Below are 14,072 nucleotides of genomic sequence, written 5' to 3' on the forward strand. Positions count from 1 at the left end.
GTTTCATAAATAATTCATATTTTTTGAAAAGGTGTGAAAATGACCCAAAAACGATCAAAACCATGGGCTTAGTCCATGCTTTTTGGCCAAAAATGACCCATTTTAAACTTTTTATGAATAAAGGATGTTTTTGAAAAAGGTGTGAAAAACACCCAAAAACGATCAAAACCATAGGCTATAGTCCATGCTTTTTGGCCAAAAATGACCCACTTTAAACATGTTATGAATAACGCATGTTTTTTAAAAAGGTGTGAAAAACACCCAAAATCGATCAAAACCATGGGCTAGAGTCTATGCTTTTTGGCCAAAAACACCCATTTTTTAAGGTTCATAAATAATTCATATTTTTTGAAAAGGTGAGAAAAACACCCGAAAACGATCAAAACCATAGGCTATAGTCCATGCTTTTTGGCCAAAAATGACCCATTTTGAGAATTTTATTTATAATGCATGTTTTTGAAAAAGGTGTGAAAAACACCCGAAATCGATCAAAACCATGGGCTATAGTCCATGCTTTTTGACCAAAAACACCCATTTTTCAAATTTCATAAATAATTCATATTTTTTGAAAAGGTGAGAAAAACACCCGAAATCGATCAAAACCATGGGCTATAGTCCATGCTTTTTGGCCAAAAACACCCATTTTTCAAGTTTCATAAATAATTCATATTTTTTTAAAACGTGTGAAAATGACCCAAAAACGATCAAAACCATGGGCTATAGTCCATGCTTTTTGGCCTAAAACACCCATTTTTCAAGTTTCATAAATAATTCATATTTTTTGAAATGGTGTGAAAAACACCAGAAATCGAACAAAACCATGAGCTATAGTCCATGTTTTTTGGCCAAAAACACCCATTTTTCAAGTTTCATAAATAATTCATATTTTTTGAAAAGGTGTGAAAACGACCCAAAAACGATCAAAGCCATGGGCTTAGTCCATGCTTTTTGGCGAAAAATGACCCATTTTAAACTTTTTATGAATAATGGATGTTTTTGAAATAGGTGTGAAAAATACCCAAAAACGATCAAAACCATGGCCTATAGTCCATGCTTTTTGGCCAAAAATAACCCACTTTAAACATGTTATGAATGATGCATGTTTTTTAAGAAGGTGTGAAAAACACCCAAAATTGATCAAAACCATTGGCTATAGTCCATGCTTTCTGGCCAAAAACACCCATTTTTCAAGTTTCATAAATAATTCTTACTTTTTAAAAAGGTGTTAAAAAAACCCGAAATCGATCAAAACCATGGGCTATAGTCCATGCTTTTTGGCCAAAAATGACCCACTTTAAACATGTTATGAATAATGCATGTTTTTTAAAAAGGTGTGAAAATGACCCAAAAACGATCAAAACCATGGGCTATAGTCCATGCTTTTTGGCCAAAAACACCCATTTTTCAAGTTTCATAAATAATTCATATTTTTTTAAAAAGGTGTGAAAAACACCCGAAATCGATCAAAACCATGGGCTATAGTCCATGCTTTTTGGCCAAAAACACCCATTTTTCAAGTTTTATAAATAATTCATATGATTTGAAAAGGTGTGAAAAATACCCGAAATCGATCAAAACCATGGGCTATAGTCCATGCTTTTTGGCCAAAAACACCCATTTTTCAAGTTTCATAAATAATTCATATTTTTTGGAAAGGTGAGAAAAACACCCGAAATCGATCAAAACCATGGGCTTTAGTCCATGCTTTTTGGCCCAAAACCCCCATTTTTCAAGTTTCATAAATAATTCATATTTTTTGAAAAGGTGTGAAAATGACCCAAAAACGATCAAAACCATGGGCTTAGTCCATGCTTTTTGGCCAAAAATGACCCATTTTAAACTTTTATGAATAAAGGATGTTTTTGAAAAAGGTGTGAAAAACACCCAAAAACGATCAAAACCATGGGCTATAGTCCATGCTTTTTGGCCAAAAATGACCCACTTTAAACATGTTATGAATAATGCATGTTTTTTAAAAAGGTGTGAAAAACACCCAAAATCGATCAAAACCATGGGCTATAATCCATACTTTTTGGCCAAAAACCCCCATTTTTCAAGTTTCATAAATAATTCATATATTTTAAAAAGGTGTGAAAAACACCCGATATCGATCAAAACCATGGGCTATAGTCCATGCTTTTTGGCCAAAAACACCCATTTTTCAAGTTTCATAAATAATTCATATTTTTTGAAAAGGTGTGAAAAACACCCGAAATCGATCAAAACCATGGGCTATAGTCCATGCTTTTTGGCCAAAAACACCCATTTTTCAAGTTTCATAAATAATTCATATTTTTTGAAAAGGTGTGAAAAACACCCGAAATCGATCAAAACCATGGGCTATAGTCCATGCTTTTTGGCCAAAAACACCCATTTTTCAAGTTTCATAAATAATTCATATTTTTTGAAAAGGTGAGAAAAACACACGAAATCGATCAAAACCATGGGCTATAGTCCATCCTTTTTGGCCAAAAACACCCATTTTTCAAGTTTCATAAATAATTCATATTTTTTGAAAAGGTGTGAAAAACACCCGAAATCGATCAAAACCATGGGCTATAGTCCATGCTTTTTGGCCAAAAACACCCATTTTTCAAGTTTCATAAATAATTCATATTTTTTAAAAAGGTGAGAAAAACACCCGCAATCGATCAAAACCATGGGCTATAGTCCATGCTTTTTGGCCAAAAACACCCATTTTTCAAGTTTCATAAATAATTCATATTTTTTAAAAAGGTGAGAAAAACACCCGAAATCGATCAAAACCATGGGCTTTAGTCCATGCTTTTTGGCCCAAAACACCCATTTTTCAAGTTTCATAAATAATTCATATTTTTTGAAAACGTGTGAAAATGACACAAAAACGATCAAAACCATGGGCTTAGTCTATGCTTTTTGGCGAAAAATGACCCATTTTAAACTTTTTATGAATAAAGGATGTTTTTGAAAAAGGTGTGAAAAACACCCAAAAATGATCAAAACCATGGGCTATAGTCCATGCTTTTTGGCCAAAAATGACCCACTTTAAACATGTTATGAATAATGCATGTTTTTTAAAAAGGTGTGAAAAACACCCAAAATCGATCAAAATCATGGGCTATAGTCCATACTTTTTGGCCAAAAACACCCATTTTTCAAGTTTCATAAATAATACATATATTTTAAAAAGGTGTGAAAAAAACCCGATATCGATCAAAAGCATGGGCTATAGTCCATGCTTTTTGGCCAAAAACACCCATTTTTCAAGTTTCATAAAAAATTCATATTTTTTGAAAACGTGTGAAAATGACCCAAAAACGATCAAAACCATGGGCCTAGTCCATCCTTTTTGGCGAAAAATGACCCATTTTAAACTTTTTATGAATAAAGGATGTTTTTGAAAAAGGTGTGAAAAACACCCAAAAACGATCAAAACCATGGGCTATAGTCCATGCTTTTTGGCCAAAAATGACCCACTTTAAACATGTTATAAATAATGCATGTTTTTTAAAAAGGTGTGAAAAACACCCAAAATCGATCAAAATTATGGGCTATAGTCCATACTTTTGGGCCAAAAACACACATTTTAAACATTTTATGAATAATTCATATTTTTTAAAAAGGTGTGAAAAACACCCGAAATCGATCAAAACCATGGGCTATAGTCCATGCTTTTTGGCCAAAAACACCCATTTTTCAAGTTTCATAAATAATTCATATTTTTTGAAAAGGTGTGAAAATGACCCAAAAACGATCAAAACCATGGGCTATAGTCCATGATTTTTGGCGAAAAATGACCCATTTTAAACTTTTTATGAATAAAGGATGTTTTTGAAAAAGGTGTGAAAAACACCATAAAACGATCAAAACCATGGGCTATAGTCCATGCTTTTTGGCCAAAAATGACCCACTTTAAACATGTTATGAATAATGCATGTTTTTTAAAAAGGTGTGAAAAACACCCAAAATCGATCAAAACCATGGGCTATAATCCATACTTTTTGGCCAAAAACACCCATTTTTCAAGTTTCATAAATAATTCATATATTTTAAAAAGGTGTGAAAAACACCCGATATCGATCAAAACCATGGGCTATAGTCCATGCTTTTTGGCCTAAAACACCCATTTTTCAAGTTTCATAAATAATTCATATTTTTTGAAATGGTGTGAAAAACACCAGAAATCGAACAAAACCATGAGCTATAGTCCATGTTTTTTGGCCAAAAACACCCATTTTTCAAGTTTCATAAATAATTCATATTTTTTGAAAAGGTGTGAAAACGACCCAAAAACGATCAAAGCCATGGCCTATAGTCCATGCTTTTTGGCCAAAAATAACCCACTTTAAACATGTTATGAATGATGCATGTTTTTTAAAAAGGTGTGAAAAACACCCAAAATTGATCAAAACCATTGGCTATAGTCCATGCTTTCTGGCCAAAAACACCCATTTTTCAAGTTTCATAAATATTCTTACTTTTTTAAAAGGGTGTTAAAAACACCCGAAATCGATCAAAACCATGGGCTATAGTCCATGCTTTTTGGGCCAAAAATGACCCACTTTAAAAACTGTTATGAATAATGCATGTTTTTAAAAAGGTGTGAAAATGACCCAAAAACGATCAAAACCATGGGCTATAGTCCATGCTTTTTTGCCAAAAACACCCATTTTTCAAGTTTCATAAATAATTCATATTTTTTAAAAGGTGTGAAAAACACCCGAAATCGATCAAAACCATGGGCTATAGTCCATGCTTTTTGGCCAAAAACACCCATTTTTCAAGTTTCATAAATAATTCATATTTTTTGAAAAGGTGTCAAAATGACCCAAAAACGATCAAAACCATGGGCTATAGTCCATGATTTTTGGCGAAAAATGACCCATTTTAAACTTTTTATGAATAAAGGATGTTTTTGAAAAAGGTGTGAAAAACACCCAAAAACGATCAAAACCATGGGCTATAGTCCATGCTTTTTGGCCAAAAATGACCCACTTTAAACATGTTATGAATAATGCATGTTTTTAAAAAGGTGTGAAAAACACCCAAAATCGATCAAAACCATGGGCTATAGTCCCATACTTTTTGGCCAAAAACACCCATTTTTCAAGTTTCATAAATAATTCATATATTTTAAAAAGGTGTGAAAAACACCCGATATCGATCAAAACCATGGGCTATAGTCCATGCTATTTTGGCCTAAAACACCCATTTTTCAAGTTTCATAAATAATTCATATTTTTTGAAAATGGTGTGAAAAACACCAGAAATCGAACAAAACCATGAGCTATAGTCCATGCTTTTTTGGCCAAAAACACCCATTTTTCAAGTTTCATAAATAATTCATATTTTTTGAAAAGGTGTGAAAATGACCCCAAAACGATCAAAACCATGGGCTATAGTCCATGCTTTTTGGCGAAAAATGACCAATTTTAAACTTTTTATGAATAATGGATGTTTTTGAAAAAGGTGTGAAAAACACCCAAAAACGATCAAAACCATGGGCTATAGTCCATGCTTTTGGCCAAAAATAACCCACTTTTCAAGTTTCATGAAATGATGCATAGTTTTTTAAAAAGGTGTGAAAAACACCCGAAATCGATCAAAACCATTGGCTATAGTCCATGCTTTCTGGCCAAAAAACACCCATTTTTCAAGTTTCATAAATAATTCTTACTTTTTTAAAAGGTGTTAAAAACACCCGAAATCGATCAAAACCATGGGCTATAGTCCATGCTTTTTGGCCCAAAAATGACCCACTTTAAACATGTTATGAATAATGCATGTTTTTAAAAAGGTGTGAAAATGACCCAAAAACGATCAAAACCATGGGCTATAGTCCATGCTTTTTGGCCAAAAACACCCATTTTTCAAGTTTCATAAATAATTCATATTTTTTTAAAAGGTGTGAAAAACACCCGAAATCGATCAAAACCATGGGCTATAGTCCATGCTTTTTGGCCAAAAACACCCATTTTCAAGTTTCATAAATAATTCATATGATTTGAAAGGTGTGAAAAACACCCGAAATCGATGAAAACCATGGGCTATAGTCCATGCTTTTTGGCCAAAAAACCCCATTTTTAAAGTTTAATAAATAATTCTTATTTTTTGAAAAGGTGTGAAAAACACCCGAAATCGATCAAAACCATGGGCTATAGTCCATGCTTTTTGGCCTAAAACACCCATTTTTCAAGTTTCATAAATAATTCATATTTTTTGAAAAGGTGTGAAAAACACCCAAAATCGATCAAAACCATGGGCTATAGTCCATACTTTTTGGCCAAAAACACCCATTTTTCAAGTTTCATAAATAATACATATATTTTAAAAAGGTGTGAAAAACACCCGATATCGATCAAAACCATGGGCTATAGTCCATGCTTTTTGGCAAAAAACACCCATTTTTCAAGTTTCATAAAAAATTCATATTTTTTGAAAAGGTGTGAAAATGACCCAAAAACGATCAAAACCATGGGCCTAGTCCATGCTTTTTGGCGAAAAATGACCCATTTTAAACTTTTTATGAATAAAGGATGTTTTTGAAAAAGGTGTGAAAAACACCCAAAAACGATCAAAACCATGGGCTATAGTCCATGCTTTTTGGCGAAAAATGACCCACTTTAAACATGTTATGAATAATGCATGTTTTTTAAAAAGGTGTGAAAAACACCCAAAATCGATCAAAATCATGGGCTATAGTCCATACTTTTGGGCCAAAAACACACATTTTAAACATTTTATGAATAATTCATATTTTTTTAAAAGGTGTTAAAAACACCCGAAATCGATCAAAACCATGGGCTATAGTCCATGCTTTTTGGCCAAAAATGACCCACTTTAAACATGTTATGAATAATGCATGTTTTTTAAAAAGGTGTGAAAAACACCCAAAATCGATCAAAACCATGGGCTATAGTCCATACTTTTTGGCCAAAAATGACCCACTTTAAACATGTTATGAATAATGCATGTTTTTTCAAAAAGGGGTGAAAATGATCCAAAAACGATCAAAACCATGGGCTATAGTCCATGCTTTTTTGCCAAAAACACCCATTTTTCAAGTTTCATAAATAATTCATATATTTTAAAAAGGTGTGAAAAACACCCGATATCGATCAAAACCATGGGCTATAGTCCATGCTTTTTGGCCTAAAACACCCATTTTTCAAGTTTCATAAATAATTCATATTTTTTGAAAATGGTGTGAAAAACACCAGAAATCGAACAAAACCATGAGCTATAGTCCATGTTTTTGGCCAAAAACACCCATTTTTCAAGTTTCATAAATAATTCATATTTTTTGAAAAGGTGTGAAAACGACCCAAAAACGATCAAAGCCATGGCCTATAGTCCATGCTTTTTGGCCAAAAATAACCCACTTTAAACATGTTATGAATGATGCATGTTTTTTAAAAAGGTGTGAAAAACACCCAAAATTGATCAAAACCATTGGCTATAGTCCATGCTTTCTGGCCAAAAAAACCCATTTTTCAAGTTTCATAAATAATTCTTACTTTTTTAAAAGGTGTTAAAAACACCCGAAATCGATCAAAACCATGGGCTATAGTCCATGCTTTTTGGCCAAAAATGACCCACTTTAAACATGTTATGAATAATGCATGTTTTTTAAAAAGGTGTGAAAATGACCCAAAAACGATCAAAACCATAGGGCTATAGTCCATGCTTTTTTGCCAAAAACACCCATTTTTCAAGTTTCATAAATAATTCATATTTTTTTTAAAAGGTGTGAAAAACACCCGAAATCGATCAAAACCATGGGCTATAGTCCATGCTTTTTGGCCAAAAACACCCATTTTTCAAGTTTCATAAATAATTCATATGATTTGAAAAGGTGTGAAAAACACCCGAAATCGATGAAAACCATGGGCTATAGTCCATGCTTTTTGGCCAAAAACACCCATTTTTCAAGTTTCATAAATAATTCATATTTTTTGAAAAGGTGTGAAAAACACCCGAAATCGATCAAAACCATGGGCTATAGTCCATGCTTTTCGGCCGAAAACACCCATCTTTCAAGTTTCATAAATAATTCATATTTTTTGAAAAGGTGTGAAAAACACCCAAAATCGATCAAAATCATGGGCTATAGTCCATACTTTTTGGCCAAAAACACCCATTTTTCAAGTTTCATAAATAATACATATATTTTAAAAAGGTGTGAAAAACACCCGATATCGATCAAAACCATGGGCTATAGTCCATGCTTTTTGGCCAAAAACACCCATTTTTCAAGTTTCATAAAAAATTCATATTTTTTGAAAACGTGTGAAAATGACCCAAAAACGATCAAAACCATGGGCCTAGTCCATGCTTTTTGGCGAAAAATGACCCATTTTAAACTTTTTATGAATAAAGGATGTTTTTGAAAAAGGTGTGAAAAACACCCAAAAACGATCAAAACCATGGGCTATAGTCCATGCTTTTTGGCGAAAAATGACCCACTTTAAACATGTTATGAATAATGCATGTTTTTTAAAAAGGTGTGAAAAACACCCAAAATCGATCAAAATCATGGGCTATAGTCCATACTTTTGGGCCAAAAACACACATTTTAAACATTTTATGAATAATTCATATTTTTTAAAAAGGTGTGAAAAACACCCGAAATCGATCAAAACCATGGGCTATAGTCCATGCTTTTTGGCCAAAAACACCCATTTTTCAAGTTTCATAAATAATTCATATTTTTTGAAAAGGTGTGAAAATGACCCAAAAACGATCAAAACCATGGGCTATAGTCCATGATTTTTGGCGAAAAATGACCCATTTTAAACTTTTTATGAATAAAGGATGTTTTTGAAAAAGGTGTGAAAAACACCCAAAAACGATCAAAACCATGGGCTATAGTCCATGCTTTTTGGCCAAAAATAACCCACTTTAAACATGTTATGAATAATGCATGTTTTTTAAAAAGGTGTGAAAAACACCCAAAATCGATCAAAACCATGGGCTATAGTCCATACTTTTTGGCCAAAAACACCCATTTTTCAAGTTTCATAAATAATTCATATATTTTAAAAAGGTGTGAAAAACACCCGATATCGATCAAAACCATGGGCTATAGTCCATGTATTTTGGCCTAAAACACCCATTTTTCAAGTTTCATAAATAATTCATATTTTTTGAAATGGTGTGAAAAACACCAGAAATCGAACAAAACCATGAGCTATAGTCCATGTTTTTTGGCCAAAAACACCCATTTTTCAAGTTTCATAAATAATTCATATTTTTTGAAAAGGTGTGAAAACGACCCAAAAACGATCAAAGCCATGGGCTTAGTCCATGCTTTTTGGCGAAAAATGACCCATTTTAAACTTTTTATGAATAATGGATGTTTTTGAAATAGGTGTGAAAAATACCCAAAAACGATCAAAACCATGGGCTATAGTCCATGCTTTTTGGCCAAAAATAACCCACTTTAAACATGTTATGAATGATGCATGTTTTTTAAAAAGGTGTGAAAAACACCCAAAATTGATCAAAACCATTGGCTATAGTCCATGCTTTCTGGCCAAAAACACCCATTTTTCAAGTTTCATAAATAATTCTTACTTTTTAAAAGGTGTTAAAAACACCCGAAATCGATCAAAACCATGGGCTATAGTCCATGCTTTTTGGCCAAAAATGACCCACTTTAAACATGTTATGAATAATGCATGTTTTTTAAAAAGGTGTGAAAATGACCCAAAAACGATCAAAACCATAGGCTATAGTCCATGCTTTTTTGCCAAAAACACCCATTTTTCAAGTTTCATAAATAATTCATATTTTTTTTAAAAGGTGTGAAAAACACCCGAAATCGATCAAAACCATGGGCTATAGTCCATGCTTTTTGGCCAAAAACACCCATTTTTCAAGTTTCATAAATAATTCATATGATTTGAAAAGGTGTGAAAAACACCCGAAATCGATGAAAACCATGGGCTATAGTCCATGCTTTTGGCCAAAAACACCCATTTTTCAAGTTTCATAAATAATTCATATTTTTGAAAAGGTGTGAAAAACACCCGAAATCGATCAAAACCATGGGCTATAGTCCATGCTTTTCGGCCGAAAACACCCATTTTTCAAGTTTCATAAATAATTCATATTTTTTGAAAAGGTGTGAAAAACACCCAAAATCGATCAAAATCATGGGCTATAGTCCATACTTTTTGGCCAAAAACACCCATTTTTCAAGTTTCATAAATAATACATATATTTTAAAAAGGTGTGAAAAACACCCGATATCGATCAAAACCATGGGCTATAGTCCATGCTTTTTGGCCAAAAACACCCATTTTTCAAGTTTCATAAATAATTCATATTTTTTGAAAAGGTGTCAAAATGACCCAAAAACGATCAAAACCATGGGCTATAGTCCATGATTTTTGGCGAAAAATGACCATTTTAAACTTTTTATGAATAAAGGATGTTTTTGAAAAAGGTGTGAAAAACACCCAAAAACGATCAAAACCATGGGCTATAGTCCATGCTTTTTGGCCAAAAATGACCCACTTTAAACATGTTATGAATAATGCATGTTTTTTAAAAAGGTGTGAAAAACACCCAAAATCGATCAAAACCATGGGCTATAGTCCATACTTTTTGGCCAAAAACACCCATTTTTCAAGTTTCATAAATAATTCATATATTTTAAAAAGGTGTGAAAAACACCCGATATCGATCAAAACCATGGGCTATAGTCCATGTATTTTGGCCTAAAACACCCATTTTTCAAGTTTCATAAATAATTCATAGTTTTTGAAATGGTGTGAAAAACACCAGAAATCGAACAAAACCATGAGCTATAGTCCATGTTTTTTGGCCAAAAACACCCATTTTTCAAGTTTCATAAATAATTCATATTTTTTGAAAAGGTGTGAAAACGACCCAAAAACGATCAAAGCCATGGGCTTAGTCCATGCTTTTTGGCGAAAAATGACCCATTTTAAACTTTTATGAATAATGGATGTTTTTGAAAAAGGTGTGAAAAATACCCAAAAACGATCAAAAACCATGGGCTATAGTCCATGCTTTTTGGCCAAAAATAACCCACTTTAAACATGTTATGAATGATGCATGTTTTTTAAAAAGGTGTGAAAAACACCCAAAATTGATCAAAACCATTGGCTATAGTCCATGCTTTCTGGCCAAAAACACCCATTTTTCAAGTTTCATAAATAATTCTTACTTTTTTAAAAGGTGTTAAAAACACCCGAAATCGATCAAAACCATGGGCTATAGTCCATGCTTTTTGGCCAAAAATGACCCACTTTAAACATGTTATGAATAATGCATGTTTTTTAAAAAGGTGTGAAAATGACCCAAAAACGATCAAAACCATGGGCTATAGTCCATGCTTTTTGGCCAAAAACACCCATTTTTCAAGTTTCATAAATAATTCATATTTTTTTTAAAAGGTGTGAAAAACACCCGAAATCGATCAAAACCATGGGCTATAGTCCATGCTTTTTGGCCAAAAACACCCATTTTTCAAGTTTCATAAATAATTCATATGATTTGAAAATGTGTGAAAAACACCCGAAATCGATCAAAACCATGGGCTATAGTCCATGCTTTTTGGCCAAAAACACCCATTTTTCAAGTTTCATAAATAATTCATATAATTTGAAAAGGTGTGAAAATGACTCAAAAACGATCAAAACCATGGGCTATAGTCCATGCTTTTTGTCCAAAAATGACCCACTTTAAACATGTTATGAATAATGCATGTTTTTTAAAAAGGTGTGAAAAACACCCAAAATCGATCAAAACCATGGGCTATAATCCATACTTTTTGGCCAAAAACACCCATTTTTCAAGTTTCATAAATAATTCATATATTTTAAAAAGGTGTGAAAAACACCCGAAATCGATCAAAACCATGGGCTATAGTCCATACTTTTTGGCCAAAAACACCCATTTTTCAAGTTTCATAAATAATACATATTTTTTGAAAAGGTGTGAAAAACACCCGAAATCGATCAAAACCATGGTCTATAGTCCATGCTTTTTGGCCGAAAACACCCATTTTTCAAGTTTCATAAATAATTCATATTTTTTTAAAAGGTGTGAAAAACACCCAAAATTGATCAAAATCATGGGCTATAGTCCATACTTTTTGGCCAAAAACACCCATTTTTCAAGTTTCATAAATAATACATATATTTTAAAAAGGTGTGAAAAACACCCGATATCGATCAAAACCATGGGCTATAGTCCATGCTTTTTCGCAAAAAACACCCATTTTTCAAGTTTCATAAAAAATTCATATTTTTTGAAAACGTGTGAAAATGACCCAAAAACGATCAAAACCATGGGCCTAGTCCATGCTTTTTGGCGAAAAATGACCCATTTTAAACTTTTTATGAATAAAGGATGTTTTTGAAAAAGGTGTGAAAAATACCCAAAAACGATCAAAACCATGGGCTATAGTCCATGCTTTTTGGCCAAAAATGACCCACTTTAAACATGTTATGAATAATGCATGTTTTTTAAAAAGGTGTGAAAAACACCCAAAATCGATCAAAATCATGGGCTATAGTCCATACTTTTGGGCCAAAAACACCCATTTTAAACATTTTATGAATAATTCATATTTTTTAAAAAGATGTGAAAAACACCCGAAATCGATCAAAACCATGGGCTATAGTCCATGCTTTTTGGCCAAAAACACCCATTTTTCAAGTTTCATAAATAATTCATATGATTTGAAAAGGTGTGAAAAACACCCGAAATCGATCAAAACCATGGGCTATAGTCCATGCTTTTTGGCCAAAAACACCCATTTTTCAAGTTTCATAAATAATTCATATTTTTTGAAAAGGTGTGAAAAACACCCGAAATCGATCAAAACCATGGTCTATAGTCCATGCTTTTTGGCCGAAAACACCCATTTTTCAAGTTTCATAAATAATTCATATTTTTTGAAAAGGTGTTAAAAACACCCGAAATTGATCAAAATCATGGGCTATAGTCCATACTTTTTGGCCAAAAACACCCATTTTTCAAGTTTCATAAATAATACATATATTTTAAAAAGGTGTGAAAAACACCCGATATCGATTAAAACCATGGGCTATAGTCCATGCTTTTTGGCAAAAAAAACCCATTTTTCAAGTTTCATAAAAAATTCATATTTTTTGAAAACGTGTGAAAATGACCCAAAAACGATCAAAACCATGGGCCTAGTCCATGCTTTTTGGCGAAAAATGACCCATTTTAAACTTTTTATGAATAAAGGATGTTTTTGAAAAAGGTGTGAAAAATACCCAAAAACGATCAAAACCATGGGCTATAGTCGATGCTTTTTGGCCAAAAATGACCCACTTTAAACATGTTATGAATAATGCATGTTTTTTAAAAAGGTGTGAAAAACACCCAAAATCGATCAAAATCATGGGCTATAGTCCATGCTTTTTGGCCAAAAACACCCATTTTTCAAGTTTCATAAATAATTCATATATTTTAAAAAGGTGTGAAAAACACCCGAAATCGATCAAAACCATTGGCTATAGTCCATGCTTTTTGGCCAAAAACACCCATTTTTCAAGTTTCATAAATAATTCATATATTTTAAAAAGGTGTGAAAAACACCCGATATCGATCAAAACCATGGGCTATAGTCCATGCTTTTTGGCCAAAAACACCCATTTTTCAAGTTTCATAAATAATTCATATGATTTGAAAAGGTGTGAAAAACACCCGAAATCGATCAAAACCATGGGCTATAGTCCATGCTTTTTGGCCAAAAACATCCATTTTTCAAGTTTCATAAATAATTCATATTTTTTGAAAAGGTGTGAAAAACACCCGAAATCGATCAAAACCATGGGCTATAGTCCATGCTTTTTGGCCAAAAACACCCATTTTTCAAGTTTCATAAATAATTCATATTTTTTGAAAAGGTGTGAAAAACACCCAAAATCGATCAAAATCATGGGCTATAGTCCATACTTTTTGGCAAAAAACACCCATTTTTCAAGTTTCATAAATAATACATATATTTTAAAAAGGTGTGAAAAACACCCGATATCGATCAAAACCATGGGCTATAGTCCATGCTTTTTGGCCTAAAACACCCATTT

Source organism: Actinia tenebrosa, unplaced genomic scaffold (genome assembly GCF_029948245.1).
Source record: "Actinia tenebrosa isolate PJP-AT-01 unplaced genomic scaffold, QUT_ActTen_1.0 PGA_scaffold15__27_contigs__length_11533743, whole genome shotgun sequence".
In the NCBI taxonomy this organism is placed as follows: domain Eukaryota; kingdom Metazoa; phylum Cnidaria; class Anthozoa; order Actiniaria; family Actiniidae; genus Actinia; species Actinia tenebrosa.